Here is a 27,010-nt window from a genome sequence, read left to right as displayed (position 1 = left end):
CTGCACAAGCAGTGGAGAAGCAAGGCAAAGGCAATGAAGAGAAAGCAGCACAAGGAGTGGTAAACAGTGGCTCTAGGCCAAATTGGAAGCAAACCAGAGAAGCAACAGAGTTGCAGGGCAGGGAAGAAACAACAAGGCAAAAGCAATGGAAAAACTAAACAGCAACAAAACAGTGAACAAAAACAAAACAAAATGGAGCAAAGTGAAAATGACACAAAGGCAATTAGCCTAAGGCAGGGGAGATGGTGAGGCTAACATGGAGCAAAACTAAGGCACTCTTTTAGAGTGGGAAGAGAACTAGCTTGCTCATTGTCACTAGTGAGCACTAGTTTCTCCCCACTACTCAATTAACACTATGCAGCAAAGTTTTAATCTAACACTCCATTACTTAACATGTATCACAAACTTAACACTACACTAAACATGGCACTAACAGTAACAAAGCAATGAGGATAACTATCAACAGGAACATCACACATTAACAGTGAGCAACACTAACAGGAATTAACAGTGAATAACATACACATTAACAGTGAATAACATAAGCACATTTAACAGTGACAAAGCAAGAAATTAAAACATACATATTTAACTGAAATTGAACTGAATCATGAAATTGAAAATTAACATTTAACAGAACTTGAAAGTTCTGGATGCAGGCTAATCCAAACATACTTTCTAACACAACCCATAGTCCCAATTTATACCCACAACACAATTTCCCTAAATTACAAAATTAGGGTTCTTCCCCAAAAGTCAGTTAAATTAGGTTTACCTAATTTCTTTGAAATTGATGCTTGAAATCGTCGACCCATGCTTTGTAATTGCTCCTACTCCATTCCCATGCTCTAATTGCAACTCTAGGTTACCTAATTTATCAATTTTTTTCACGCCTAGGGTTTCAGGAAGAGAAGCGTGAAAAAAAGAGAAATTAGGGAACTAGAGGGCTAGGGGTGAGATGGGTTTTGTTGTTGGGTGATAGGGTGATGATGTTGGAGGTGTGATGGTGGCAGTGGAGTTGGTGGTGATGATGGTGGTGCGGCAGTTGCAGGAGGTGGCTCTGCAGAGGAGTGGGTGGAGGTGATGGTGCTCGACTGTGTTTGGGGTAGGGGACGTGTTTGGTTAGGTGGTAGGGTTCGGGTGCTAAAGTGTGAGGCGAATGCATCGAGTCTTGATGTTCTGTGAGATGGGCCGCGAGATGCGAATCTGGTAGGTGAATCGGACGGTGATGCGGAGTGAAGCTTGTAGAGACCGTCAGATTTTTTGATACAACGAAGTTAACGGCTCTAGATGGGGTTAGGTGTTGTAGTGTAAGGCGGAGATATCAAACGTTGATGCACAGCAAGGGAGAGACCGTTGGATTCAACTAACATCTAATCTGAAGGCTTGGAATTTCAGCGCTGTGGTGCTTGGCAGAGACTTCAGATTTTGATGCTCTATGAAGGAGCGACCATCGGATGCTTCTGAGAGCTGATCTGATGGCTGAGAACGGAGGCGCTTTTGTGTGTAGAAAATGAGGTTGTGCGCACCATTCTTTGCGGCTTCCTTGCGTGATTTCTCCCGGCTTTTCACTACTTTTCTGCTCTTTTTGCTCCGCGACTCATCCAAACTTTATTTATTACCAAAAAATGCAAAATTAATTAATAAAAATATTTATTCTTGAAAACAATGAAAATACAGAATATGGGATAAAATGTAGAATTAATGCATAAAAGATGAGTTAAATGCCAACAAAAAGGGATAAATATATACAATATTTGGCACTCATCAGTCATATAGTAATTCTCAGGCTCCCCCAGGTATTGGTCATACCAAGAATCCTTCAAGGTCAGATCAGTTTCAGAACCTTTTAGATAAGAAGATCATGAGCTTAGGAGAGTCTCTCATCTTGTTATCTCATAACACCACAATATTTCGGTAATCGGTTGCACAAAGTATAGAAGACAATAAAAAGATGGTGCAGGCTAACTCTTAGGTTATTTCTGATTTGCAAATCCAGGTTAGTCAAATTGTTGAGTCTTTGAGAGAAAGATAAAAAGAAAAGTTCCCTAGTCAACCATAAACAAATCCTAGATGAGTACGTAAAATATCTTTAGTTGGTGATACATCATGAAACCAAATGAATTCAATAACAACCTTTAGGAGTGATAAAACGGTAGATAACAAAGCAATTATGCTTAAAAGTGGACATGCTATAGTTCACCATTCTGACACAGTAACTGAAGAGACTAATAGAGTCTCTAAATAGTCCAATGTGGTTCTTGATAGGACCACCTTTGTGCCTAGATCCCCATATCCAAGGTTGTTAGTTCCAACAAAAAGGAATCAGCTTTCAACGAGATGGTAGAAATATTTAAGCAGGTGAACATTAATATCCCGTTTTTAGAAGAAATTAGGTAAATTTATGCTTATGACAAGTTCCTTAAATATCTCTATACAAGAAAGCATAAGCTTAATGTATAGAAGAAATCCTTTTTAGTTGGTCAAGTAAGTTCAATCCTTCTTAACCAAACACCCCCTTAGTATATAGACCTTGGATGCCCCACCATATCTTGTATGATTGGTAATCACGTAGTTTATAAGGCATTGCGTGACTTAGGAGGTAATGTTAACTTACTGTCATACCATGTGTACATCCATCAAGATCTTGGTAAGTTAAGACCTACTAAAACGACACTGCCATTAGCATATAGGTCTGTCAAAGTCCATCGTAGTGTCATAGAGGATGTTCTTATTGAGGTTAATAGGTTCATTTATCCAGTGGATTTTTTTGTTCTAGATACCCAACCTGTTCAGGATCAAAGTGCTCAAATACCAATAATTTTAGGTCGCCCATATTTATCCACATATAATGCTATCATCAATTGTAGAACCGGTATCATGAACATATCTTTTATTAATATGACTACTTTACTAAATGGCTTTAATGTTGCTAGATAACTTTCTGAGATCAATAATTTAGAGGAACTGAATATGATTAACACTTTAGTTCAGGATCATTTTCATGACACTTTGTTTGGTGATTCCTTAGATGAATTTGATGAAAAAATTCTCTTAAATCAGATGTGAGACCAGTCTCTAGAAGAATCGCTCGAGTATTTTCGGACTTTAAGGACCCTGAAATTCAAGCAATAGTTTTAAGTCTACCTGAGAGTAGTGAATTTATATTTAGTAAGTTTATTTACTATTAAAATATTCGCCTAAATATCTATTAAGCATAAGTTGATAGATATTCCCTTGAAGAACGGTGAAAAAGATCCCAATTTATGCAGGTTACAGGATAAATAAATTTTGATTTCCTTTGAATTCGAGATTAAAGTTCAAACAATTATTCAGACAGCTCAATCGAGGGAGATTTCATACCATCATTCTTAGTTACTTGACACGGCATGAGTCTTAGGAACCCATACCTTCCAGGTTAAAATTATATGTGTTAGAGCATAACTTGGTATTTTAGGCCGAAAAAAAATGCATTGTCAAAAGAGTACTTTCGATTCGAGATATCAAAATCATACAATGCTAGACTAAAAGAAATGGCTTGTTTGACGGTATTTTATTTAATAGAAGAAGATAATTAGTACGGATCATTGTTTACATGCTAGAAAATATTTACCATTAAAGGAAAACCTTAAATATCTGACTGGCCAAAATCGTCGGTGAAAGTCGATTTTATCTATGGTTGGGATTTGCCGAGTGGATCTTGCAGTCAGAGCTAGTGTCGGGCAAGGATATCATGTGATATTGCTTGTCCAAAACTACAATCCCTTAAACTTTGGTCCACTACTAGTTTGTGAGAAAAATTGGATGTGTCATAAACTTGATACTTGGAAAATAAGCAACGGATATGTGGTTGCTTAGGTTATGATCGAATCTATTTGATAGTTGGAAACTTGTTATCGATCAGTATGATAAAGGGTCAGCTACTTGATCTGGTAGAGGGCGGGCAGTTGGTTGTGCGTCAAACGACCACATGTGAGACTTGCAAAGTAAATTGAAATGAGTTGAAAGATTGCTAAACAACTTATATTGAATGTTACTAAGCAGTGGGGTGATTTTAGGAAAAATGCATGTGGCAGCTGGTAGAATATTTTTAACTAGTCGTGATATCTGATTTGTCATTAAAATATCTAGTTACCAAGTTTTGGGATTACATTAATGTGGGACTCCATTTGGTTATTTGTAGAGTTTTTTTAACGAAACGGGATGTATAATCGGCTTCTCGTATGAGTAATTCATATGTGGACATGAAATAATAAAACTAAAAGCAAAATGTGTATGCTATGCAATTACTTTACACTTGAGCCGAAAACATTTGAGAGTTGGTGTGCAATAGCCTTTTCCTGGAGAGTTGGGATATTCATTTCACACAATCGGAAAATTTGATGATCAACCAGATTTTACAGTTGTTAAGGTATCGGTTTATGCTCAAACCTACTACATTTAAGGATCGGTAAGAGCATTATGAACATACAGGAAATAGAACAAGCCATCAAAACTAGAAATTGTTAGGTTGTTGCTCCGTGCTTAGATCCACTAAATTTGACACTTCTTGATAGTTAATAATGGAGAACTAAATCAAAAAAATTATAAATTATAAATTTATGTTAGGTAATCCAAAATTAATACAAATAATCCATATATTATTAGAACATAATATATAGAAATTGTACCCACACCATAAGACTTCTGCTTTTTGTCAGTCTATCCAAATTTTTAAGCATAAATTAGGTGAAAACCTTCATGATTTTGTTGAAAGGTTAAATGAATTGTTATACTAGTGTCAACATCACATCTTAGAGAAATTCCACATGGCTCAAATTTCATATGAGGTCTTTGATAGTGGAACCCTTGTGCAGGTAGAAACAATGAGTGGGGGAGAATTCATCCATCAGGACCCAGATACATGTTCTGACTCGTTTATCAGGTTAGCTGAGAAAACTAGGAAATGGGCTAAAATTAGAGAACTAGAAATACCTAGGAATCATATCCCTATGGTGGATAGAGTTGATAATCGGTCATATAATCTTAGGCGTTTAAAGGCCTTAGAGATGAATTAAGGGTCAAAATATGATAGATATGAAGTGCAATCTCGTGCTCTTTTTAACAACTATAGGTTTGAAAACAGTAAAAAGTATAATCCATATTCAAAAACCTATATCCCTATTTGGAGAAACCATCCTAATTTTTCTTGGTCTAATGGTCAGAGTCAAGGTCAGTCTAGTAATTCTCAGGGTCCCCCAGGTTTTTGGTATACTAAGATATTGCAGCGATAGATCAGTTTCGGAATCCTTCAGATATGAAGATCATGATCTTAGGAGAGTATCTCACCTTTTTATCTCATGACACTACAACATTTCGGCGATCTGTAGCGCAAAGTTTAGAAGACAATAAAAAAATGGTTCAGGCTACTCTCAGGCTATTTCTGATTTACAAATCCAGGTTAGTCAAAACTGTCGAGTCTTTGAGAGAAAGAAAAAAGGGAAAGGTCCCCAGTCAACCACAACTAAATCTTAGAGGAGTTCATGAAATATATTTAGTTAGTGAAAAATTATCAAACCCCGTACATTTAATAGCAACCCTTATGAGTGATAAACCGGTAGACAATAAGGTAACTATGCTTGAAAGTGAACATGCTATAGTTCACCTTTATGAGATAGTAACTGAAGAGACTCATAGAGTCTTTAAAGAGTCCAATGTGGTTCCTGAAAGGACCACCTTTTTTCCTAGAGCCTCATATCCACGGTTATTAGTTCCAACAAGGAAGGAATCAACTTTCAACGAGCTGGTGGAAATATTTAAGCAGGTAAACATGAACATCTCGTTATTAGAATAAATAAGTTAAATGTATGCTTATGCCAAGTTCCTTAAATATCTCTATACATGAAATCATAAGCTTAATGTATAAAAGAAATCTTTTTTAGTTGGTCAAGTAAGTTCAATCCTTCTTAACCAAACACCCCCTTAGTATAAAGACCATGTATGCCCTACCATATCTTGTGTGGTCGGTAATCACACAGTTGATAAGGCATTGCTTGACTTACAAGGTAGTGTTAACTTACTCTCGTATCGTGTGTACATTCAGCTGGGTCTTGGTAAGTTGAGACCAACTAAAATGACACTTCCATTAACATACTGGTCTGTCAAAGTCCATCGTAGTATCATAGAGGATGTTCTTATTGAGGTTAAATAGATTTATCCATTGGATTATTTTTTTGTAGATAACCATCATGCTCAGGACCAAAGTCCTCAAATACCAATAATTTTAGGTCGTCCGTTTTTAGCCACATATAATGATATCATCAATTGTAGAACCGGTCTTTTATTAATATGAAGACTTAACTAAATGGATTTAATGTTACTAGACAATCTTTTGAGATCGATAATTTAGAAGGATTGAATATGATTAGCACTTTAGTTCATAATCATTTGAAGGACACTTTGTTTGGTGATTCTGATACGTATTGATCTCTATACCTTGGTAGCTATTACTATAAAGGCGGAATTCATAATAGACGAGAAACTTAGAAAACATAACACAAATAGTAATTCGAAGAAATATATCTTCTCTAGATTATGAACAAGAAAACGATTTTCAATTCCCTCTTTGTTACGCTCACAATCTCTCTAAACAGTAGTTAGCCCTAAACTATTTACTAAGGTTGCTTTTACAATAATTAATTGTCTCACAAACTTCTCTAGGTTTTCTGTGTAAACTTTCTTCTCTAGGTGCATCTTTATTAAGAACACACTAAATAGATTTTCTTAGATATAAGATAAACAACTCTATTTATAGGTTTTGGTTTTCTCAAAACCTTATAGGAATCTACTTCCTTTTCTAAGAAGTATTTCCTAAACTAAGAATACTACTCAAAACAATACTCCTTCCCAAACTAGGAATTTATCCTAAACAAGGAATCATTCCTAATATAGGTAAATATCCTCAATTCGTCTTGAGGATCACTAGTTCCCGGGGAGAGGAAGATACACATGTATCAAATTCCTTAGATGCGGTGACAACATTATGTTAAATTATGAAAAGACGAGGGTACCCAAATATACCACAATCTAAAACTTTTCCACTTATAAGTCCTTTCTCCGAGAGTGATTGTTTATGGACTGGGTCGAGACAATACAACTAATCGGTTCATACTTTGTATGATCGTCTATGGATACGAGATCGAGATAATACGACAACAAGATAACTTGTGTGATTGAATATGGATACAAGATCGAGACAATACAACAACGAAGTATGTTTACTTGATAAAAGGTTCTGACTTAACCGAACACAATAGGATTGCTATGAAGTGAATAGAAATTAACGTTTGCGTATTTTACTTCTAATTATAATAAACAATTATAATTGCGAAAATAGAAAAGAAAAAGAAATAACAAGATTTTGTTAACGAGGAAACCGCAAATGAAGAAAAACCACGGGACCTTGTCCAAATTTGAATACTCTCAGGATTAAGCCGCTATACAAAATCTAAACCAATTTCGTATAGTTGATACCAAGCAACTAAATTTATAGTTCACCTAGTTTCGTTTGTATCCCTACGCCTCCAACTTGCAATAAGTCACGCAATTTGAACAATACCTTTGGTTTGCATTCCAAACAGTAAAGGAATAACAAATATGTTTGGTAGCAACTCTTTTCAAACAACGTGATATGAGTTTGACAAAACTTTCTTCCGTTTATCGCAATAAACTCCTATGTCAGGTTTTTAGATCTATCTAATAACAACTACAAAAGTAACTGTCCAGATTTTGCGATCAATACTTAAAATAACAAAGAAATATATTGATGCCGATCTACTCAATTTTGATCTATCCAAAGGATAAACCGATTATAATTGGATCCCTTATTAGCCTAAACAAGTATTGTGCACACCAAAGATTATGAACCCAAATCAGAAATATTCTCCGTCTTAAAATCTTCTTAGATCTTCAATAAACACCTGCACACAATCAACTTGAATCTATTGTGAGCAATCACACACAAAACGTAGTCTGTTAAAAATGGATTATCACAAGACGTCTTTAGATCTACGAACACTAAAGATCCCCGTTGAAACTTCGATCTAGTTTGAGTGAATCTTATATCAGAAGAGAAGATTCTCAAGCATTAACAAACTAGGTGCAATCAAAGTTCAACCACCGTTAGTCAATCAAATCAATCGAAAACTAATAATAAACTGCAATTATCTAGTTTCCCATCAATAGTATTAATAGATCTTTTCAATCCCAAAGAAGTCTTTAAACCGAGCGATCGTAAGAGATTTCACCTAATTGGGTTACTTTTCTCTGCGAATAGGCAACTCCACCAGTAACAACACAACTAGGTAATTTTGCTAGCTCTGAGGATTAGTTTGCTTGAAATGCTAACTTAGTTTTTATAGACAAGGAAGTTTGGACACCATGGAATTTCCAAAACCGAAAATATTCTCAAGATATGCAATATATTCCAAATTCGGTCTCTATAATTCCTGGAAATCCTTTGTCCAAATATGGACAGAAATCTCAGTAGAAATCTCCAATTAGTAAATGCACATTACCAATTTTTATTTTCTAAAGATAGGCATTTAATTGCTGGAAATGAAAAGCATATAAAACTAACAACCTTAATTAAAAGATTTTCAATTTATTTCGATTCGGGATTCTTCGTTAGTTATTAGGAATATCTTTGAAAAATAAAAGGTAAGAGTTACTGCACATGTTCAAAGTGTGTCGACATCTTTACTTTGTAAATCTTTTTTCATATTTACAATATTGGAACCGATATCCCTCACTTCAAAAACGAGATTAGAATTGGTTCACCTGACTTCCAAGAACTATGTGATTGATTATCCTATCAAATCAACAAAAATGGGTTTCACGGTTCTACCAAAACAAGTTTTGGTTCTACCTCCATGTGGGTACTAGATTTAGTCACGCTAGTTACCGAAACTTGGTTGACTAGGTACTCGGATTGGTTCCCACATATATATGGTATCTAACTTATATTTGTTGCACATGTTCATAGGATCGGTTCCCCAATATCTAAAAACGTATTGCACCTCTTACAAGGATCAATTCCTCTTTTGTGATTGGTTGCACCTCTTACTAGGATCGGTTCCTCAATGTTTAGAGTTGGTCATACCAATAACACTAAATTGATCATACCATCTTAGGTGATTACTTAAGATCGGTTTCACTAATAAAAGACCAATACAAAATCATGCCTTGTGAATAGTTTTACCAAGATACATAAACAAGTTATGACGGTTATACTAAACACACATATTGGTAATTAAAAAGATTTGCAATGAATAACAATATCAATAAGCTTAGCGATTTCCCTTTCGATTCAAAAAAAAAGTTTATGAATTCAATGTAGTACGAATCGGGGATCGGCCCTGTCTCAGCTGGGGACTGATCCCCGAGTATTTCCCGATCCAGACCGAGTAACTCGGTAAGTCATACTTGAGCATATAGTTTTCAGATATGTGAACTGTTTGTGATGTGAAAGTAGAATGAAAAGAAAAATGGTAAAAAAAATACTTCAAAAAGAAGTGGAAACTTATAGAGATGGATAGTACTTGTGCCTCCACTCGGTGAGTCATACTTGAGAATATAGTTTTTAAGGTTTTATATAGTGGTTTGGGAACTATTTTGATCCTAGTATGCCGATTAACTCTGTACGAGTCACGATTAACTCGGTCCGAGTCACGACTAACTTGGCGAGTATATAGAGAATACCCTGCTCGACCGAGTTTTTGAGGATCGTATTGGCCAAAGACCGATACCCGGGTTACTCGCGAGTTACTCGGCTGACTCGGCCGAGACGTACTACATTGTATGAATTTACTTCCTTTAGACGAATGTAAAACATTGTTTCCTAGGACAAAATCTTCACCCATACCCATACATAATCACAATAGCATTCATAATATTATGTCTATGTCTTAAATACGAAGTTCAAAAGATAGACGTTATACTTCATATTGTAATTCCTTAATACTATGTCTAACTAGAGTATAATCATTCGCAGCTTCGCAGTTAAGTTTTCAATATGCACGACCTGAAAGATATGTTGGGGAATGAAACAGTTCAAGTCAAATATTACTAAGCTCAAGAGGAAGGATGATGTCGTTGTAGCTCCTTACTTTTTCACATTCTTCAAGTCTTCACGTAATACTTGTAAGTCTCATATCCTAACACTTTCAAGCTAACCTATACGAAGTTGACTCTACTAAATAATCAAGCGAATCTTTAAATGAGTTTTGGTTCACTAAAATATGACAACCAATATTGACATACCAACGCTTGGTGGATTCAACCGAGCTATGCTCTAACAAATTGGATATGTGTCCAGTGTCTAGAAGAATCTCTCGAGTATTTTTCGGACTATAAGGACCCTGGAATTCAAGAAATAGTTTTAATTTTTAGTGTATTTTGACCAGTTGCGAAGCACAATATCAAAACCTGTGTTAGTGTCTTTTGAAGCCCAATAAGCATCACAATTCAGTTTTAGAGTATCTCTGTCAGAGAATTTCTATTGTGTATTAAGCAAAGTATTTTTGTTGTTCTGTCCATTCCTAGTGTTAAGATCTTGTGGGTGCCAATATGCAAAATGTCGTAAGATATCTTGAGCTAATTTTTATGGTGTTCTCTCTTGTTTTTCAAAAACTCAAAGGCATCTTTCTTTCCAGATAAACCAGCATTTGGTTGCAACCAGAGCCATGGATATAAAATTGATGTCTTCTTTCAACCAGTCATTATATTTATCCAAAAAACAAATTTTTTTAGTGTTAGACGTTACTCCCTGTGTTACTCCATGTTGGTGCTAAGCGTCATACTTCCTTAGCATAGTGACAATCAAAAAAAAATGATAAGTTGATTCTATAGCCTATTTGAAATTGCATTGAGTTTCTACATCCAGGATTGGACCCATTTAAATTATTGTAGGTAAAATGTCTTGAAGGCACTTCTAAGTAAAAAGTTTTATCCTTTGTGAAGTGTCCATATTCCATAGACCTTGCCAAAATATTTTATTTTCAGGAGATACTGATCCCAAAGGATTTTCCAGTTTAGCATAAAGAGAATTTACAGAGAATTCACCATTTCTTGTGACCATCCATCTCAGTTTATTTTTTTTAAGTTGACCATTGTTAGAGGTATATAGTTTGATGTTCAATATCTCAGAAACCAAAGAATTGTCAAAGAACGAGTGTATGAGAGATCCATTCCACTTCTTTGTGTATTGATTAATCAAATCAGACACAAGTGTTATATTGTGTATTCTTGTAATGGAGTTAGCCAGAGGTTGTTCTCTATTTGTTAACCATTTTCCTTCCAAAATATTAATAGATAAACCATCCCCTACTTCCCAAAATCTGTAGTTTTTTACATGTTCAGTACCTTGCAGGATACATTTCCATATCCAAGCGGCTGATGATTTCTTCTTGGAATATAAATCTTCTGACTTTTTGAAATATGTCCCTTTTAAAATTTGATCTCGTAAGTCATCAGGTTTGCTGGCTAATATCCAAGATATCCTACTAATCATGGATTGGTTCATTTTGTTAGCTTCCTTAAAACCCAATCCCCCAGGTTAATAGGTTTACATAAAAAGTCGAAAGCTTTGATATATATTCCTTTAGAGTTAGTATGTTTTCTCCACCAAAAGTCCCTTTGAATGTCATTTATTCTTTTTGTGATTTTTTTTGGTAAAACAAAACAACCCATACTAAAGATGGGCATGCTTGAGAGGATTGATTTATTGAGGAAAATTTTACTAGACTGAGATAGGACTTTTTTTAACCAATGTTTTACCCCGTGCTCCATTTTCTTACGATGTTATCAAAGGATATTAATTAAGAAGTATCCACAAATAGGGGTACTCCTAGGTGAGTATCCTTGATATTTACTTTCTTGATTTTCATTAGCCCAAATTATGCCTTGATGTTTATTATGCACTTTTTTGTAAAATTTATGACTTGTCCAGAAGATGCACTAAACATATTAATGGCCTCTAAAAGGTTCTTGCAACTACCTAGGTCACCTTTAGTAGAGAGAAGAAGGTCATCTGCAAAAAAAAACGTATGAGATATAAGTGGGGATTTAAGAGTTAGTTTGATACCAGGCACTTGTTTCACTGCTTCCAAATGACAAAATAGCCTGGAAAAAACTTCCATACAAAGAATGAATAAATAGGGGGACAAAGGATCCCCCTGTCTAATTCCCCTCGAGGGCTTAAATTCTTTGCAAGGAGTTCCATTTAACATAACAGAGATGGAAGAGGTTGAGATACACATGAAAAATCAAATCACACCGTTGTTTAGAGAGGCCAAAAGAATGTAAAGTTTTTATTTAGAAATTCCAATTTACTCAGTCAAATACCTTTTACATGTCTATCTTAGCTCCTATGTTGCCTTCTTTTTTTTTTTTACTTTTCTTCATGGAATGGACAATCTCATGTGCAATGATAATGTTGTCTGAGATCTGTCTATAAGAGAGAAAAGCAACTTGCAGAGGAGAGATACTTTTTTCTAAAGATTTTTTTTGAATCTGTTAGCCAACAACTTAGTTATCACTTTGTAACGTGTATTGCAGACACCAATTGGCCTGAAATCAGCTGGAGATTTTGGATTTTTAATCTTAGGTACTAAAAAAAAATTTATTCAAATCTTGATGGAGCTATGCATGCCTAAAAAAGTCTTGAACTACTGCTACCATTCGAGGTCCAACGATTTCCCAATTATGTTTAAAGGAACTCATTGGGAATCCATCTGCCAAGGGACTTAGTTTGGTTTTAATATTTTTACAACATCCCATATTTCAGCTGAGGTTGGAATGGCTGTTAACAATGTATTTTCTTCCAAAGAAATGCAAAGTTGTACATGTTTGAAAATTTCATTTTCTACGTTGTTGGAATTTTTAGCGAAGAGCTCAAAGAAGTAAGATGTTAAGATATTCTCTATTTCCTGCCTAGAAGATACTACATTATTATTCTTATCTTGTAAACAATTAATATTGTTCATTTTCCTTCTCTTAAGGTTATTCAACCATTCAGGATCGGAAGTATTATGTAATGATAAAAAAAAGTGGTTGTGCTTAATCTTCTGCCTATATTTATTATTCCACTATTAGAGGCGGCGACCGGCGCTGGAAACAAACGTCTGCAGAGAGTGAACTCCTTTTCAGCTTTTCAAATTTTCTGCTTCCTGGTCGACTTTTTCTGGCGCTGTAAATAACATTTCCCGGCCCTGTGAACAACTGCGGTCTTTAAGAAACGAAAAGGCAAGGAGCTATTCATCATAAAGCAGTGAGCACCTTGCTTATACAAAAAGGCGTGGAGCTAGTTTCTTGGATCAAAGAAGAAAAAGATAAGTACTGGTTTCTTGGATTCTAATTGATTCTTATTATTTATTATTTATTTTTATTTTTTTGAAGCATATAGGTGCTTATCTAATGTTTTACAAGTGGATGGTTCCTTTGACAAAAACAAAAGATTGGCTTGGGTTGAGGTGAAATAATGGGGTGGTCATGGACATTCAAACTTTTATCAGGTTGCTTTTCAAAAGCCCATGAATTTCGAATAAGGTCACTCACTCAATAAGATCAATGCTATCATCATCCAATAATTTTATTGCACGTAACCCCGTGTTTCAAACAAACAAGTGCGGGGTCCAAAACTTCATGAATGGATAATATTTATGAGCTGCTCAATTATATACATGTCTACTTCAATAACTTTCCGCAGCGGGACGTCTTTCATTAAAATACAGGTGCAGCGTCGAGCTGTCCGCGCATTCACTAAAGTTCCTCCAATGTTCAAGTGGGATACCATTTAAAGCAGGCTTAGACAGATGGAAGTGCACTTCCAAGTTGCTGTTGCATTTAGAAGCGGTGGTTGCAAATTGCAATTGTATGCTAAAACAAATAACACTGTTGTCTTTTTCTCGAATGTCTGTGCAACAAATTCCGAAGTTGTAAAATAGTGCTTCCTTTTTCTCATCGAAGGGAGAAAAAAAGCATAGTGCTCTTTTGTTGGCATTCTTGTGCGGCATTTATGCAGAAGGTGTGCCAATGTTTTCTATTTTACCTTGACTAGTGACTACTGTATTACTTAATTTCCAACGGTTAAGGTCACAGTCGTACTGTCGATAGAATGGCTTTTAATGTGTCTGTGACCCGTGACTAGTGGTGCATGAGGCATATAGATAGAGACCCACGTTTGTACTCTTATCTAATGGGTTTAATTGCAAGGCTGTTAACGGGTACCAATTTGTTAATTTGAGGGTGTACTGATAATTACTGCTTCCTCTTATATGTATTCCGGTAGTTGTGATTGGTTATAATAAGCAGCATGTCATGAATGGACAACAAATGGTCCTTTTTTGGTGTCGGCTTTAGGTCGTTTTCGTGTGTTTTATCTTGTTCTCGTAAATGTCCGACTCTCAAGAATACAAAATGCCAACTACCTTCAAGTTCTATCTCTGAGATTTTCCCCTTATGATTATCATTGGATACCAGTTTACTGGAGTGAATACCAAATTGGCAGTTTACTAGTAATTTTGTACCAGTTTAGTGGTACTCATATTGGCAGTTTTGTACTACCTCTTTTCCTAAAATAGAGTTACTATAAATTTTTCATTTGGCTAAAAAATAAGAGATTGAGCCTTCATAGCGATAGTAATTTGGCTAAGAATGGATGGTAGAAAGGGAAAATTTTCATTTGGTCTAGTGAATTATGATACAGGATGTCATGAATGGACAACAAATGGTCCTCTTTTGTTTTGATGTCAAGCGGATTTTATCCGTGGTTTTCGTATTTGTCTTTTTCTCGCAAATTGCTTTAGAATACAAAAATGCTAACTACTTCGAGGTTTTAACTTTACAATTTTAACCTTTATTTGTTTATGGCGATGGATGGGGCACCAATTTATTTGGGATGATACTAAATTTCATATAAGAACATCCTTCCCATAAATTAGTACTCATGTTATTAATATTATCAACTCTTCTGGACGTACCACCATAGAAAGCAAGGTAAAAACCGTCCTTTCACATCGTGACGGGCTCCGCATTTTTGGGATTTTATTGAACCCCACTGCATTAAGAATGTGTGAGGAGACGGTTACCGGATGCTTTTAGGACGGCACGTTTAGAGTTTTGTAATATTATACTTTTCTCAAAAAGGAAGAGCCATAGGATAGGATCACCAAAAGAATCCATTATCAGAATGGGATGGTAAAAAGGAAAATCTTCAATTAATTTTTCTCCAAAAATTACTTATAGGGTGCACCTGTGTTGCATGATTTATTCCTGTATACCTTCCAAGCAGGTGGAATTGTGGAAAGTGTGGTGCGTTATTTTTCTCATATGAAAGGAAATATCAACATTTACTAAGTATTAGGGTACGATATTTAAGCAAAATATATTTCTTATATTTTACTAATATAAAGAAAATGTGCTATTTTAGTAGGAAACCTGTTAGATTATCAAGTTGTCCTCATTTAAATTAATAAGATCTATTATCTCATGTAAATTCAATAAAAATAAAGAGTAAAAACATTCATTTAATAGATATGTTCATATTTACAGAAATGCATAGATAAAAAAATAATTAAAAACTCAACATCTTTCGGAATATACACGAGATTTTTATAAAATTTATATGTTAAAAAAGTTCTTTGAATTGCCCATGTATCGAGTACAAACAAGAATGTTGAATTTTTGTTTCTCAAAAGATTTCCCTAATTTTATATTGTTAAATAATCGCAAATTTCAATTATTGCATTGCACGTGTGCTCCCACTAGTGCAAATAATGAATTATTCCTTCAATGGAGGAGAAGATACACACTTTGGAGAGTGTTGGAAAGCTCCCCACGAAACAATTTTGGTTAACAAATATATTATCCTCTCCCAAAAAACCCAATAAGCCTAAAAACGAAAATTTCACTGCTTGAGCGCCGCTCTGCTCAAATAGGCTCCACCTTCCTCACCTTACTTTTCTCATCCTTGTAATTTTTCTTAGTTTTTGTTTCCTTTTTCAGGTTAATCGGTATTTTTATTGATTTCTATAGGCTTGGTTTTCTATTTGGTCGATTAGATTATGGTTTGTGATCTGATGAATAGAAAAAAGTAAGGTATTCGGTCTTTTTCAAAAAATTTACTCGGACTAAGTCACTACAAGAACGTCTCCGACAACTTTTCTTTCAGATTCCGTCATTATTTATGTTTATGCTTTAGATTTACTTGTTTTACTTCTAGCATTATATATTTTCATTACTAGATCAAGGGGTTTGCTTCTAGACTTGAATCTTTGTTATCTAGAATTTGTGATCCTTCCTCTACCTATGTTACTTTGGGTTGTTGACTTTTATTTGATGTTTGTTTGCCTCACTGGTAATGTTATGTATTAGTATAAGTTTGATAGTGATATATTTCGGCGATTAATCAAGTTCTAGTGAGATTATTTTTCATTGTCAATGGAAAAAGGTTTCAATTTTGGTTGTTTGGAAACTCCTCAGAAAACAGAAACGGAAAGCATAATGATGGATTTTATCTTTTTTATGGTTTAGCTAGGGTATTTATATTTACTTGTCTTAAACTTGGGTTTACTCATATATTTTATATGTACTAGAAATAGGAGGTTGATTATAGCATCTAATATATTCAAGGAAATAACGGCAACAAGATCAAGATCACTACTAAGTTCAGCGACTTCAAAAATTGTTAAAAAGACTCCAGCAACTGCTACAAAGACTCAAATTCCTACTCGGTCTGTTACATCCCGATCCTGATCTCAACATACTCGTTCAGAATACCTTTATTACTCAAGACTCTGTTACTTAGGTTTAGGTGTAAGATATCGTTACTTCGAAAAACTTAGTTCATGTATGTAAGGACCCGACCCTCCACCGATAATATCCCCACTTAACCATTGTGGTTATCCGGCAGTCCGGGGTTTTAAACGGCATCGTTGCAGTTATCCAGTATCGCAGCTTCCCGGGAGGTCTCCTATCCTTGGATTACTCCTGTCCGAGCACACATAACCGCAGAGTTTTCTACCAACTTTGGAGCCAATTGTGCTGCAAAGGCATCAGTATAATATAGACATTCCTTGCCTATAATATAGATGAATGATTTAAGTTAAGGTAAGGAACTGTTACAGATTGAATTTGAGTTACGGCTAGTGGTTACTACAGAGAAGGTTGAGTTAGTATTGAAACTTTGGGAGTTATATGAATGAGTATATGCAGTGGATAGTTGATAAGGATTCACAGTTGTGGTTGAAACTACTGAGTTGCAAATAAACTGAATTGGTGGTGATTATAGAGGTACAATTAGTGTTTGTTGTGAAAGCTTGGAACTGCTTTTGCAGGTAAACTAAGTTTGTATTTGTGTTTAATTATGAAGTCTTGATGAATTCAATGTACTGTTGTAATGTTGTAAGATAGTATTTGAACTGTTAGTTTCACAGAACCAACAAGCTTAAGTGATTCAGACCTGTCAGCTGTCTAGCTAACTGATTCTCAGGCTTAGTTGATCTATTTTAGTGTCTCTGACTGAGTTAACCAGATCTGACTCAGTAGACTATGACCGAGCCGATTTTGTTGAGTCGTATTTGACTCAGTTGACCGATTTAGACTTTAGACTTTGACTATTTGACCCTGGACTTTGACCCGACCTTGGACGTTGACTATTAGTTGACCCTTGATCGTTAGTTCGACCGTTAGTGACTGTTAGTTGACTTTGGTGGGCTTGGGCTTAGGGCAGTTTTCTTAATTAGATGTTTTTGACCTCTTGTGGTTCAAATTAGTCTTTGGTTCCTTCTACAAAGTTGTAGATATTTATAAGACTTAGTTGATGGACTATAGAATCAACCTAATTGGATTAGTAAACTCTTAGTTATGTTAAAGGTATAGAATGAGATACCATAATAGGCTTAGAACCATTAGCTAAACTTGTATGATTCTTGTGTGAGCCTTTTTGGCTAGATTCTTAGACGTCTTGCGTGATTAACAGTTAGTATATATTAACAAAGATCAATTCAAAGGATGAACCAGTAGATCATGGATCTCGAGGTAGGCGTGGCCTGTCATCAAAAGAGGTGGGAGTTTATATTTAACTATTTTGTGATTATTGTTGTTTCTTTTACCAAAGTTTATGTTTAACAAAATCATGCATTTTCTTATTGTGTATTCCTTGCGTTGTATAGTTTTAAATTCCGAAAGTTTTGTTATCTCTTTCAGTCTTTCCATTGTTTGGAAAGGAATTGTAATGCTTCGTTTATCTTTATGAATTGTTTGGGAAATAAGAATTTCCATTTGTATGTTTGGAAATGAGAATTTCCATCTGTGGTATATAGGAAACTGCTTCTTTTTTTATATGTACATGAATTCAACTTTTATGTACATGGTTAGGGCGATACACCGTAATATTATTATTGAGTGTGGTTAGAACAAATATTATACATTGCTTGATGAAGGAGTTAGTTCCATATACATGATGGTTTAAATCTGTGAATTGGTTGCCTTTTAATGTTTAGGGAAAACATGTATTGTTTTCTACATTATAATGATTACTTTAAAGTTAAATGTTATTCCTACTGGGCACCCCTTTTAGGAACGATGTGCTCACCCATTCCCACTTTCAGTTTCAGAGACAGATCAGAGTTGCGCAGCGGAAACTTCTAGGGTTGATTTTGTTAGTTGGATAACTGCTACTATGTTTATTATATTGCATATTGTATCTGTACACCAAATGACTATTATATATGTATCATTTGAGAGGAATTCTTGTACATATATGTTTCAGAGCAGGTTAATTTTGGGTTAAATTTTGTAGCACATTTGTTAATTGAATGCTTAAGTATATAATTTAGATTTCTAGTGCCTCTATATTTAGTTAATCTCTTGGATTAATCAACTGCTAGCTTTGGGCGCGCTACAGTGTTGGTATCAGAGCTCTCTATTAGATCTTATATGTGAAAAGATAGGAATAGCCAATGCTAGTTAGTGAAATGGATTAGTTTAGAACTAGGTTGGTTGTGAGATAAATCTTAATCACTAAAAACTATCAATAATTTAAATATTTATTTATTTGGTTGATTTATTAGTTTGTTTTATTGTTTGTATATGTAATGAAGTAAAATTGTAGGATACACCAATAACTTTAGCAAATAAGGAATAAAGAAAAATTAATCTAGAAAGTATGAACACGAAGACAATCTAATATTATAAGAATAGTGAGATTAGTATTATTTATAGATCTTATAAATCACATAGAAACTAACTGAACACATTGACGTATGGAGAGTAAACAAACTATAAATACATAAATGTTGATAATATTTTTGGGATTTAATAATATTTATAAGAGTAGTTAGAATAATAGTTAAACCATCAATGTCATAATTAAAATATTATAATAGTAATTATAAATGACTATAATAATAATAATTTTAATAAAATAATGAATAACATTTATGAATTAGTATCCTATTGAACATAACTTAACTAAAATCTCATCGAAGACATATGACGTTAGAAAAATAATAATTATTATGAATAAGTAGTTACGGGAATTTTATAGTGCTTATTTACAATTAAGTTTTGTAAATTAAAGTAATTACAAATTAGAGATATATGTTTCGCGTCTAAACTTGATAGTTAATATAATATATATTAGGCGTTAGATGTAAAAAGATGAGGATATAATGTACAAAAAAATAAATAAAAAGACTTAACTTGTTAATAATTTTGTACCTAAATTATCTTTAATCTTACAAATGATCCAGTAAATTTTTAAAATGAAACAAATATACGTGAATTAGTAATATTAGCATTCATACACTTAGTGTAATATCATAATTAAAAGCAAATAAATTCGTATATTAATAGGATACTTTTCGTTCATAGCAAAATCTAAAGACTATTAAGACATATTAAAAATTATATGCAGACTTAAAATTTAAATCATACTAAATTACCAATGCCAACATTTATTTAACAAGATATAGTACACAGATTCAATCTGAATAAATAAAATCTGTTATATTTAAAAGATTGAGGCTTAGTGTACCAAACAGACTATCAACTTATAAATAATGAGAACAATAATACAGTTGATAATAATATTCTAATAATTAGACTAGTAGGAAATTCAGAGTAGATTATATTTGGAAAATTTATATATGGTATTACAGTAAAGTTAAAATTATCAAATATTATTAATTGGAGTAAAATTGAATTGGGATTACTTAATTTAGACAGGGCAACTGCATTCTTGTATCACTAGGCATTGAAGGGAATCTTGCTTCTATTAGTGAACTGATAGATCCTAAATTTTTACTTAGAAGCCTATAGAATTTTTCTCTCGTAATTAGAACTAGTAAATTATTGAAATAGAAATTAGTCTACTGAACCTAGAGCCACAAATTTTAGTTGTAGAAGGCCATATATGTTTGTGGTTTATTTTATGTTGTTTACGCTTAGAAAAGAGATGATATTGTTCTATAAGGTGGGGATCTTTTGAAGACCAGAAGAATGGTTGATTTTCGAGGACGAAAATGAATAAGGTGGGGAGAATGTAAGGCCCTCAAGATCGTCAATGCTATTAGACTAGTCAAGAAACGTATTAGCCGATAATTACTCGATTAGTTTAACATGGACGTTAATTAATAACAATTAATCTAACAACGATCTAGATAAGAAACTAGTATTTTTGTATAGAGCTCGAAAAGTTAGGCGAAATGAAATACCCGAACGTGTCATTCGAATATTAGATGAAGAAGATTTATCAGTTTGTTTATGGATCATTTCGTTGATGGATTTCATGGAAGCCATTATCAAAGCTGTGGGTGCCTCAGTAATTTGGTCATCCTTATCCTTTGTCGATCGAGAAGATAATTATTCTTCTTTCTTATTTCCGTTTCTTTCTTTCTTCTTCTTCTTCTTCTTCTTTATTTTCTTTCTCTGTTTCTCTGCGACTAAGGAGATTGAGTGTTGAAGTTAAGATTTTGAGATCGAGTATGAAGGGAGAGTTCATCGTATGGTTGTTGTTGGTGGTGTTGATGTTGATTATCTATGAATAAGAAGAAGATTAAGTTGATGTTGTAAATCAAAGTTAGGGTTTCTGTGAATAAGATTAGGAATTCGATTTGGTGAAGGTTATGAAGAAATTTAGGGGCGAGTTGGTTGTTTTGTTCATGATGGTGGTGTTGAATCAGGTTTTGATTCAAACTCATAAGAGGAGGTAAATAGAAGAACTAGGGTTTCTCAGAAGATTGTTTAGAGGTTCGACTAAATGATGAATAAGATGGGAATAGAGATGGGTTTTATCTGAATTAGAGTTTGAGGTTGAAGTATAACTTAAAAAAAAATCAACACATAAAATATTAGTTAAACAACTACCAATAAAAAAAATTAACTGAATAATTGTATTTAAATATAAGGTATATACAAAATCAAACAAAAACCAATCAACAAAATTCTGATCAGAGAGTTACCTATATGGAGTTCTAGTTCGGAAGTATCATTCGGATTTCGTTCGGATATGTTCGCGAATCATTCGTGAGGTCCATACAATCCAACACAGCACATCACATTTGAATCTTTGCCACTGATAGGTATAGAAAGAGGACCTAAAGAAACCTGCAAGTGCACAGGGAAGTTGAAGCAAGAAAATGTAAATAGGAGTTTGTCCACAGGGACTTGGAGGGAGCTGATGTTGTTTTTCTATGTTTCCTAAACTAAATTCCTATGATTTCCAAAGTGGCAGTGACAAAGGGAAAAGCCTAGGACATTGTTTCCACCTCTCTACTTGGACTAATTAGCTTATCTCTATTCTTGTCTTATCCCTAATGGCAACAGTTCCAGGTTCAAGCCCTTCTAGTGTTCCATGGCAGTTCTAGGAACTAGTCCAGGTTCAAGCCCTTCTAAATTTCTAAGGTATTCTGACTTTGGTTAGCTAATTGTCTAGTGAAATTACTTCAATCCTAGCATTACTAGTCTTCTTACAGCACAAGTAATCACAAGTGAATAATTCACTGACATACTAACTACCCTACTCAGTTTTCATTGAGCAAGAACATGAAGTTATACTAAAACAAGAATCAGGAACATTAAAACATAAACAGGGCATGAAATTAAAAAATGAATTCAAAAATCAACCTAAAACTATTCTACTGATGCTCTGGTTAATCCAGGCATAGTTCTTACAACACCCCAAGAACCCAATTTATAGTTTACAAGAGAAATCCCCAAAAGCCCCAAAACAGTGAAATTAGGGTTTTGTAAGAATACAATTAAACTCAAAATTGACTCACCTAACCTACTGATAACAACCCTAATACACGACCCATGCTTCTAATTAGACGTACAATCAATTTCCCCCAATTATCCCCAATATCAGAAAAATTAGGGTTTCATAAAAAATTGGAATTAGTTTTACCTAATCACTGATGATTGCTTATGACTTCGACCCACGCCTCTAATTGTTCTCCTGATGCTATCCAGGCCTCCAATTGCAACTCTATTTCACCTAATTTGTCAATTTCACCTCTAGGGTTCCTGACATGGGAGGGGCGTGAAATTGAGTGATTAGGAGGACATAGAGTTGGTGAAAGGGGAAGTAATGATGTGGGTTAGGGTTTTTGAGTGATTTGAGAGCTCGTATTGAGCTGGTGGTGGTGGCAGATGGAGTGGGTGGAGCAGGTGGTGGCGGACATGGAAGGGGAAGGCTCTGCTGTGGAGAAGAAGAAAGGGGGAGAAGAAGGAGAACCCGATGGAAATTTGTTAGGGTCTTGTTTGGTTTGTGGTAATAAACCTTGGTGCTAAGGTTTTGAGCGGCTTCATCAAAGTTTGATGTGTTGATGGTTAGAGACGTTGGATGAAAAGATAAGGGAAGAATCAAACGGCTAGGGGAGATGTTTATGAATCGACCGTTGGATGTGTTATACATCAAAATTGACGGTCCAAGATGGAGCTAGGTGCTATAGTATTAGACAGGGACATCAAAGTTCAATGCACGACGATGAAGCGACCGTTGCATGATGGAATGGATCCAATCTGACGGTGAAGGGAAGAAACGGGTTTGGGTTTGGATTTTGGGTTTAGGAAATGGGTTTGGCTTAAGGAAATAGGTTTGGGCTTAGACAATCTTGAGCCCACTTCTTCTTTAAGAACAAATTCTTCCTCTTTCCAAGCCCATTTTCATCTTTGATTCTTCCATACCACATTCTTCACTTCTTTTCCGCTAGAGTTTCCGCCGGCTTTCTCCCGTGTCTTTACGCTATCCGCTCCGCAACTCATCTAATCTTTATTCATCACCTAAAAATGCAAAATTAAATAATATAAAATATTTATCCTTGAGGAGAGTAAAATACATAATTCATTACAAAAGGGGAAATTATGGTATGCAAAATGGGATAAGTGCCAATAAAATGATACAGAAATAATGCAATATTTGGCACCTATCAAATACCCCTAAACCTGAATTTTACTTGTCCTCAAGTAAAACAAAAACTAAGGAAATCCTACCTATACCAATGTCGCTGGTTTCTCGATTGCATTTAGCGAATGCAACAAGCCTTTTGAACCACTAAGTGTCCCTAGTGGACGAGTGAAGTCTCGTGAGGGTTTGCTTAGAACATACCCACAAAGTTCTAGGACAAAATATAAGCTCAGATTCCATCAAATGTGACATGTGCAAGACAATAGAGGCTCACAGCAAAATGGAGATGTCAATCTAGCTATCATAGGCACAATCCTAGCACTGATAACAAATAAAGACATGTGATAAGAGTGTAAAGTGTATCTACACATGTGTAAAGAAAGATCGGATGTTATGACTACTAACCACCAAGAGATAGTTTCTCAGGCTAAGAACCGAGGTCGAAATCTAGCTAGCTGTCCGGACTTTACGAGAATTGTGAATGAGTTGGAGGTATTTCACAATTACTCGCGTTGTACATCAATGGCATACACCCTTCCTTGCTTATTACACTAAAATAACAAAAGATGACTCTTTACATAACTCTTATTTATATTGACTACTCTCTTTTATTTTTGGACAAGAGAGAACTATTTTCTTTACATGACACAAATGGAATTTGAATACTTGATTTTTTTGTATTTTTTCTGATATTTTTTTTTTCTGAATATATACATCATATTTTTTTGTGTGTGTTAGTAACCCTTTTGATACATAAACAAAAAGAAACAAAAAATTACATGACTCTTTGCAAGAGGTAGCCCTTTTTGATGCACCCAGTTAAATTTGATGGTTGTCTTTCTTAATGTAACCTCCACCTTCTATCACAACCAATCAAAGAACAAGCTAGTCAAGTTTCGTTCAGTATTCTAAAGTGATTGGCAACTAAAACTTCCGATAGAACACCTAAAGGGTTAGACTATACATGTATTGGTAGATCGTGCGTGTGCAAATTTCTTATCACGATGTCAATTGTGCTAGAATCAGGGTTCCTTAATATCTAGACTAAGAATCATAATATATTACATATTTGCACAAGAGTCAACATTTCAAGGTAAATGAGCTCCATTTTTATGTTTTTATCATTTTCTATTTTTTTATTTTGATTTTTTCATTTTTTCAAAAAGAAAGAGTTCTATTTTTTTTTCAATTATAGCATGTTATCAAGATATCTACTTTTCACCCCTAAACCTAAACTAAACATTGTCCTCAATGTTTCAAAAGATAAACAGATTTATAACTTTAACATATCAGGAGAACGTGTTGAGTTTTTTAGAGAATGGAAAGAGAATACCTACCTACCGGATTATATACAAAAAATTCACTATATACATAAAGTCTAAAGAGTTGAGGATCAACCCAAAAGACAAAGTGTTGAAACATAGAAAGTTTCAAGACACTAAAATTGGACTTAAATGGGAGTGAGAGTGAAGAACCAAAAGAATCACCCTTAAACCTATATTTTTCAACAGATTTAATTTTAAGCATAAAATTTAGCAATTTTAGGGGTTCAGGATTCACAAGGTCTAACTCAAAATGGACTTTTCTCGGGACGGGCAAAGAAATATATTCCAACTGTGGTTCCTTGAAAGTATTATATTTAGAAGCAAAATAGTCCAAGAGGACTTGGGAGGCACACAGTTCCAATCCTAGATTAGGAAGCTTCAGAAAAGTTGGTTTAAAATTTGTTACAAACCAAATCTAGGTTGGGTGGAATAATCTCAATCTGTGAAATGGGTAAATCATGCTTACATTCATCGAACAAAACAACAAGACCTAAATCGATATCATGATTGTCCGAAGTACTCAAATCAACATCTGAAGAAACAACATATTGTGACTTAGGAAGGGAATCAGACACATCAAATTCGTTTTCATGCATAATAACATTAGTGTCTACAGAAGATTCAACTTTCCCTATGTCATGTTTATCTTCACAGAATAATTGTACAAGCCCCATATCGGCATCAAAATCATATGAATTGTTATGAGTATTAGAAGAAACAACATTCATGAAGGTTGAGACTGAGAAGCCATATGTTATTGAACCAAAAGGTTCCACACTATTTTCAGCAAAAACATGTTCTTCTATCATAACATCATCATCATCATAATCATCATCATCATCGTAACATGCATATTGGTCCCTAGTATCAGTTGTGGTGTCCTTAGTCAATTCATGTTCCTCTAAATTAGGTTCATATTCAATATCACTATCATGAAAGAGACTAGACACTTCATTAAGGAGAACAAACATCTTAGCATGCTTTTCCTTCCATTCCATTTCTGCATTTTCTAAATGAATCAGATTCATCTTCAATATCATATTAAGTTGTTCGATGGAAGGGGAATCTTTAATAGTAGGCCTCCTAGTTTCATAAGAATATTCAGCATGAGGTTCACTATAGAAGGGAAATTCAGATGTATTGCTACATGGATGATCATGCATGGCTTGTATCATGGGAGTACAAAATTATTCATTTTGTGGTGATTGGTACATGTGTGCATGGTCATTAGGGTTTATAAAAGACTGATCGCAACCCTCAAAGGATTGATTATGGTCCCAATGACTATCGGCCTCACAATTTGTGGGCATTTCATAATTTGGATTCTCATGGTATCCTCTAGATTGCCTAAATTCATGCAAAATATAACAGTTCTCATCGGGGTGGTCTAACCTACCACACAAGGTACATGCATAAATTTCAAGTTGGCTAGGTTTATACATGCGTGAGTAGTTATAAGGGTCCATAGATTGTGGCTCATGACCTTGAAAAGGTCCATAATTATAATCCCTATAACTATTGACATCATGGTCTGTGGGAGGTTCATAATGTGAATTTTGCCCGTAAGCAAGTTCTCTAATTGATTTAGTCGTATCCCCAGTTGCAGACCAAAATCCATTCATCTTTTTTTGATGAAACAATCACACAATTTGCTAGGAGAAACAAGGCCCACACTTTTCAAAATTTTGGTTTTAGACTTTGGAGACAAAGCCCATTTGGGAATTTTTGGTTTTGATGGGAGCAAAATTTTTGGTTTAAAATGGGAGCAATTTTGGTTTTAGTATTGGGAGCAAGTCCACATTGGTGGAAAAATGCAATTTGGTTTTAAAGAGGGAGATAAATTTGGTTTTAAGTTTGGGAGCAAGCCCACATTGATGGGTGAATGCTTTCGTTTTGTTGGGTTTTGAAACTTTGGTTTTAAATTTGAAAGAGATTTGAGCAAGGCCCACTTTTGGGAGTTGTTTTAAAACTTTGCTTTTGTAGGCCCACTGTTGGTGAAGCCCAAAATTTGTTTTTAAAACTTTTGAATTTTTGGCAGGCCCACTGTTGGGTTTGCATTGTGAAGCCCACAAGTTGGTTAAAACTGAAGCCTAGCTTGTTTGAACAGTTAGGAGCCCAATTTTTGGGTTTGGAAATTGTTTTAAAACTTTGAAATTTTAAGCCCACTGTTAGGCTTGGGAGCTTTTGAAAAAATTTAAACTTTTGATTTTGTTATGAAGCCCAGCTGTTGGATTTTGAA

This window comes from Papaver somniferum, unplaced genomic scaffold (genome assembly GCF_003573695.1).
Source record: "Papaver somniferum cultivar HN1 unplaced genomic scaffold, ASM357369v1 unplaced-scaffold_16, whole genome shotgun sequence".
Classification (NCBI taxonomy): domain Eukaryota; kingdom Viridiplantae; phylum Streptophyta; class Magnoliopsida; order Ranunculales; family Papaveraceae; genus Papaver; species Papaver somniferum.
This window is presented reverse-complemented; position numbering follows the sequence as displayed.